This window comes from Arachis hypogaea, chromosome 12 (assembly GCF_003086295.3).
Source record: "Arachis hypogaea cultivar Tifrunner chromosome 12, arahy.Tifrunner.gnm2.J5K5, whole genome shotgun sequence".
NCBI lineage: Eukaryota > Viridiplantae > Streptophyta > Magnoliopsida > Fabales > Fabaceae > Arachis > Arachis hypogaea.
This window is the reverse complement of record NC_092047.1, coordinates 95037094-95044374: the sequence shown is the minus strand read 5'-3', so window position 1 is coordinate 95044374 and position 7281 is coordinate 95037094. Positions and strand designations below refer to the sequence as shown.

The 7281-nt window shown below is 38.9% G+C and overlaps 1 long non-coding RNA gene across 1 annotated transcript; it reads left to right on the top strand.

The window, feature by feature from the left end:
- LOC112727756 (uncharacterized) lies at positions 1-3609 on the top strand. The gene is made up of 2 exons (XR_003165983.3): positions 1-738; positions 2409-3609. It is a non-coding gene; the product is annotated as an uncharacterized lncRNA (long non-coding RNA).
- Positions 3610-7281: the final 3672 nt, after the last annotated feature.

Below are 7281 nucleotides of genomic sequence, written 5' to 3'. Positions count from 1 at the left end.
ATCCATTCTTTCATTCAAGTGGGTAAATCTCTTATTCTTAAGCTTTATCTTTTCGCTTGAATATGGTTGAAACGGATGATCAACTTAAAACTCTTTGTGGATTTAAGAGCAAAAGAAAAATGGTTAGTGATTAGAAATACAATTTTGGATTCATTGTGGTTGAATGCTAAAAGTCTAATTGCAAGGATAGTGTATTGCTAAATTAGAAGGATCAAGAAAGTTGTTTGGATGAGTGTGAACCCTAAGCACACTCGCACCATCACACCCTTCTAACGTCTCTTCCTTCTCTAACGTCCTTCTTCCTTCTTCCCCTTCCCTCCATTGCTGAACACCGCAACCCATCGCGCCAGTCCACCACCGGCGATCCACCCGGCGCCGCCGTCACCCTTTCTTCTTCTACCTTCTATCTTCTTTCCCTCTCTTTCGTCCCTTCTTGCCCCTTCTCTCTCTGGTCCTATATCTTCCATCCTTCCATCTCTGTCCCAACAGCCGCCGTCACCACCAACCACAACACTCACACTACGATTCTTCTCCCACTTACTCCAATCGAGCTTCACATTCCTTCACCGTTCCATTTCCTCCATTGTCTTTGGAAAATATGAACAGGGCGTGACCCCTGTTTCTTTCACCGTCGCTCCTGCCTCAACCCTGCATCAGCCAGCTTGGCCGGCCGTTCTGCTGTGGCTACACCCCGTCACCCTTCCCCTTCCATCTTTTTGTTCCTTTCTACATTTTCAGGTTTCTCCATTTTTTCCTTTGTTTATTTCTGTTTCGTTAATTATATTACTGCTAGTTAGTTTATTTTGTTTAGTTAGATTATGCATGTTTAGTTGAATTAGGTGGTTAGGTATTTTGAACTTAGTTGTAGTGGATTTACTAGGTCTGTTGTTGCTACTGCCGGTGTTTGGGAGTGGATTTCCCTTTTATCTGCAATGCAACATTGGCTGATGCCACTTTTTTTTCTCTGATGTGGATTGTTCATTGCTGCTGTATTTTTGTTTCAATTTGAAATTCATTGTTAGATTCAGTTATGTGTAATTGTTGAATTCATATTGCTTGCTTGTTGAATGGTTGTTGAATTCGATGAAAAGGAATGCTGACTGGGTCAATTGTCATTTCCAGTAGAATTGTTGCTGAATTGTTCATTGTGGCTATTTTGGTGCTGTGCTAAGAGTGATGTTAGGCTATTGAGTGCTCATTGCTGTTTTGTTGCTGAATGATGCTGCTTTTCTTGATTTTAACTTGAATTGTCAACTGCTCAAGTTCGTTTATCCACTGTGTTCTTGTTTTAAGTTTGACTACTGCTGATTGCTCAATCAATGTTGGCTTATTTGCTTAATTCATATAAGTTCATATGTAGCTTATGTGTGTTTCATTATTAATGCATTCATATGGAATTTGAATTGATTGATTGAAATTGGAAATTAGGCCAATTTACTGCTGAAATGTTGCCGAATTTTTCCTAACCTTATTTCATTAAGTGACATCGTATTATTTGGTGCAACAAGATTCTATTTAATGGACTTCTGTGTCAATAGAATCCTGTTTGCTAAACGGTTTTGAAAATTTCCTCAAGAACGTCTTTGCAAGTTTTGGTCATGCTTCTAACATTCTTTGCTAGTTTTTAATGCTAATTTACTCCTAACCATTGAGTAGTTTAAATTGACTTTCAAAATTGACCAAAAACTTGGAGTGGAGCCTCTTTGCATGAATTCGCAAATTGAGAAATTTAAACTATGTAGCTAGTGTTATCTATTTTTGTCATGCTTGTTTGCTTCTAGTTACATAGAATCTGAATTTTCTGGTTCTTATTTCAATTTTGCGAATTTCATGCTCAATTGCATTTTGGTGTTTGAATCTTCCTTGATTATTTTGTTCATCAATGCCTTAAACTTTTTAAATGCCAATTGCTTAAATTCTTACCAAGTGACTGTGACTATTATTCTCTTGATTAGTGTGCTCTACATCTAGTTGCATTAATCACTTTGGCATAAGGCATATTCTTGTGTGAAGTTGAATGTGACTTGTTGTTTGTTTTGGAAATTGTTTGAAGTTTTTAGAATTAAGGATCATTCTTCCTATACACTTAACCTTTAACTTTTCTTTTCTTTTTTCAACTAACTATTTTCTTTTTATACGTACATAGCAATAATGCTTCTTTCTTCTCTTTATCTTAGATAAACAAGCAAGTCAAGTGGCTTTTATGTGTTTTATTGATTTGGAGGTTGCTCTTATTTACTTTTACTTGGAATTTCATGCATGCTTCCATCCAATTTTATGTTTCTGCTCACTTCACATATATGCTGTTTTATGACTCAGTTTTTGCTTCTTGCCTGTTTGTTATGTCTCCTTGCTTTGAGTGCCTTTAGATTATGTTCATCTCCCCCATTTCCTTTCTTGTTTTTCAGATGGCTGACAGAAAGGGAAAGGGCAAGGCCACAGGGTCTGAAAAGAGGAAATAGACCTCAGAGTCCACTGAGACATCTGATGCAGTGATGCACCGCTACTTGGTGGGTGCATCCTATGCTGAATTTAGGGGATTTTATCACCCTTTTCCCACATTTACCCACTAAAATAGTATGGTTTCGTGATTGTCTCCTAATTTGTGCTTAAGTGTGAAAACATGTTTTTTAAGCCTTAATTAGCTAAATTTAATTCACCTTTGATTCCATTAGATGCCTTGATGTGTGTGTTAGTAATTTCAGGTTGAAAAGGCTAGGAATTGATCAAAAGAATGAAGAGAAAAGCACGCAAAGCGGAGAAATCATAGAAAATCAAGGATTGGGAGAAATTCACTCCACGCGCACGCGCAGCAGACGCGCACGCGTGGATTGTGACGTCGCATGGCGACGCGTACGCGTACATGGCGCGTACGCGTGGATGGAAAATTGTCAAGCGACGCGTACGCATGACCTACGCGTACGCGTCGATGTTCGCACGTGACCCACTTAAAGTGAATCCGCTGGGGGCGATTTCTGGGCTTCCCAGGCCAAGATCCAACTCATTTCTGATGCTATTTAACCCAAGGAATGAAAAACTAAGATGCTACCCGATCCTAATTGATCCTTGAATTCAAATCCGCATCAGAAATTGACTTAACTAGATACTATATAAATGGGCTCGACAAAAACCTTGTATAGCTTCTTCGATTTCTCGATAAAAAGAAATATGACCAACAGTAGTTCGAATGTATATGCAACGAATTTGTTTTTTTATACTTCTTACTACTATATAATGACCATAAATCTCATGATAGATACCCAACGGTTCATAATGAACTTCGATAGGAGCTTCTCTTGAAGAGGGATCAAGACAGAAGTCACACTAGTTTAGTTTAGTTTAGTTTTAGAGGGAAAGTTAGTTTTAGAGAGAGAAGCTCTTACTTCTCTCTAGAATTAAGATTAGGTTAGATCTAGATTAGAATTTCTTAGATCTAGGTTTAATTCATGCTTTGATTTACTTTTTCTTTTGTAATTCTTCTTCTTCTACCTTTTCTCTCTTTAATTTTGTATTTCATTCTTGTCATTGTTTACTTTTATGTTGATGAACTCTTGCTTCCTCCACTTTCCTTTTAATGCAATTTATGATTCATGTTCCTTTATTGTTGAATTGCTTTGTTGTTGTTTAATTCTTTTACTTTCCTTTTATGCCTTCCAAGTGTTTGATGAAATGTTTGGTTGGATTTTAGTATAGATTTTTCTCCTCTTGGCCTAGGTAGAGTAATTAGTGACTCTTGAGTTATCTAATTCTTTTGTTGATTGATAATTAGAAGTTGCTAATTGATTTGAATTCCACTAAAACTAGTCTTTCCTTTAGGATTTGGTTAGGACTTGTGGAATTAAGTTAATCCATCCACTTGACTTTTCTCCATGGTTAAAGGTTAACTAAGTGGGAGTAATGGACAATTTTCATCACAATTGAGGAGGATAACTAGGATATGATTTTCAATTCTCATACCTTGCCAAGAGCTTTGTTAGTTGTTAGTTTATTTCCTTTACCATTTATATTTCTTGTCTATTATCTCAAAAATTCCAAACATACCTCATAACCAATAACAAGAACACTTTATCGCAATTCATAGGGAGAACGACCCGATGTTTGAATACTTCGGTTTATAATTTTAGGAGTTTGTACTTGTGACAAACAAATTTTTGTATGAAAGGATTATTGTTGGTTTAGAAACTATATTGCAACGAGATTTCATTTGTGAAATTCTAGACCACACAAAAATTCATCCATCAAAATGGCGCCGTTGCCGGGGAGTTGTACATGAGTGCCATGTTGTTGGTTAGTGTAGATATGTGAATATGTACATACTTGCATTTTGCTTGATTGTTTGTGTTAGTTAGGATTACTCTTTGTTTTGTACACTTGATTGTCATGAGCTCTTTGTCTCTTTCCTTGAATGACGCGTTTTTTATCCGATCCGAGTTTAGCTAGATATGATCCGAAAATAGAAAGAACTTTGCTTCATCTTAGAAAAGCTCGGAGACGGTTAGCCTTTGGAGGTGGTGAAAAGGTTTCTACCAATTCACCTACCATATCCAAAGTTGATTCTGAATCGGCATTCGAGGAAGGCACTGTTTACTCTTCCAAAGATACCACTAATAACTCTTCCATTGATCTAGGTACGGACACCATGGCCGCCCCAAGGCGAGTCACTCTCAAGGAAGCCGGTGCTCCAGATTTTGTTCTTCAACCCACTCACATTCGTCATCCGGTCTTGAATGCTAACTTTGACCTTAAAACGGCTTTAATCAATCTTCTTCCCAAATATCAAGGACTTTCAAGGTGTATGCTCTATTACTAGGCGGAAAGGCTCTAGTGAAGTTGCGGTTCGGTTGTATGCTTTTCCTTTCTCTCTTTAAGGTAGAGCTAAGGAGTGGTTCTATTCTTTGCCAAGTGAGATTGTTGGTGATTGGGACTTGCCTAGAAGAGAGTTCTTAGACAAATTCTTTCCTGCGGCGGTGACCGATAAGTTGCGGAAAGAAATCTCATGCATCGTCCAAGGTGAATTGGAAACTTTATATGAATATTGGGAGCAGTTCCGAAAGCTTCTTGACTCATGCCCCAACCATATGATTGATACTCTTGTGTTAATAAGCTATTTTTGTCAAGGGATGAAACTACAAGACAAGATCTTCCTAGATGCTTCAAGCAATGGATCTTTAACAAAATATAGAACGGCGGAGGAGGCTTGGCAATTGATCTCCGACTTGGCCGAGTCCACCTTGCATGCTAGACAAAGGAGCAATCACCCTAGAGCCGTTTATGAGGTCTCTTCTAGTGGTGAAACCGCCACCCTTACCAAAACCTTGTGTGAGATGACAAGTCTTCTAAAGCAACTCCAAGTGAATCAACAACAACCTCCATCCCATCAACAACCGCCACCACCTCCTCAACACCAACAAAGTCAACAATTAGTCCCCCAAAGAGTATGCGGTATTTGCTCATGCTACTCCCACTATACGGATGAATGCCCAAACCTCCAAGATGATAACACCTTGGCGGCTACCCATAACTTTTATGATCGCCCCTTCTATGACCGCCCTAATCAAGGATACTATTCACAAGGAGGCAATTACAACCAAGGGAGTAACAACTTTAATCAAAGTTGGAAGGACAATTCCAACCAAGGTTGGCGGGACAATTATCAACAAGGAGGTAGGGACAATGGAGGAAACCAAAAGTGGGAGCAATGCACAATTCTCATCACAATTGAGGAGGATAACTAGGATAGGATTTCCAATTCTCATACCTTGCCAGGAGTTTTGTTAGTTGTTAGTTTATTTCCTTTGCCATATATATTTCTTGTCTATTATCTCAAAAACCCCAAATATACCTCATAACAAATGACAAGAACAATTTATTGCAATTCCTAGGGAGAACGACCCGAGGTTTGAATACTTCGGTTTATAATTTTAGGGGTTTATACTTGTAACAAACAAATTTTTGTATGAAAGGATTATTGTTGGTTTAGAAACTATATTGCAACGAGATTTCATTTGTGAAATTCTAGACCACACAAAAATTCATCCATTAAAATGACACCGTTGTCGGGGAGTTGTACATGAGTGCCATGCTGTTGGTTAGTGTAGATATGTGAATATGTACATACTTGAATTTCGCTAGATTGTTTGTGTTAGTTAGGATTACTCTTTGTTTTGTACACTTGATTGTCATGAACTCTTTTTCTCTTTCCTTGAATGATGCGTTCTTTACCCGATCCGAGTTTAGCTAGATATGATCCGGAAATAGAAAGAACTTTACTTCATCTTAGACAAGCTCGGAGACGGTTAGCCTTTGGAGGTGGTGAAAAGGTTCCTACCAATTCACCTACCATATCCGAAGTTGATTCCGAATCGTCATTCGAGGAAGGCACTGTTTACTCTTCCTTAGATACCACTAATAACTCTTCCATTGATCTAGGTACGGACACCATGGCCGCCCCAAGGTGAATCACTATCAAGGAAGCTGGTGCTCCAGATTTTGTTCTTCAACCCACTCACATTCGTCATCCGGACTTGAATGCTAACTTTGAGCTTAAAACGGCTTTAATCAATCTTCTTCTCAAATATCAAGGACTTCCCGCTCAAGATCCTATTAGACATCTTAAGGACTTTCAAGGTGTATGCTCTACTACTAGGCGGGAAGGCTCTAGTGAAGTTGCGGTTTGGTTGTATGCTTTTCCTTTCTCTCTTGAAGGGAGAGCTAAGGAGTGGTTCTATTCTTTGCCAAGTGAGATTGTTGGTGATTGGGACTTGCTTAGAAGAGAGTTCTTAGACAATTTTTTTTCCTGCGGCGGTGACCGATAAGTTGCAAAAAGAAATCCCATGCATCGTCCAAGGTGAATTGGAAACTTTATATGAATATTGGGAGCGGTTCTGAAAGCTTCTTGACTCATGCCCCAACCATATGATTGACACTCTTGTGTTAATAAGCTATTTTTGTCAAGGGATGAAACCACAAGACAAGATCCTCCTAGATGCTTCAAGCAATGGATCTTTAACAAAATATAGAACGGCGGAGGAGGCTTGGCAATTGATCCCCGACTTGGCCGAGTCCACCTTGCATACTAGACGAAGGAGCAATCACCCTAGAGCCGTTGATGAGGTCTCTTCTAGTGGTGAGACCGCCACCCTTACCAAAACCTTGTGTGAGATGACAAGTCTTCTAAAGCAACTCCAAGTGAATCAACAACAACCTTCATCCCATCAACAACCGCCACCACCTCCTCAACACCAACAAAGTCAACAATTAGTCCCCCAAAGAGTATGCAGT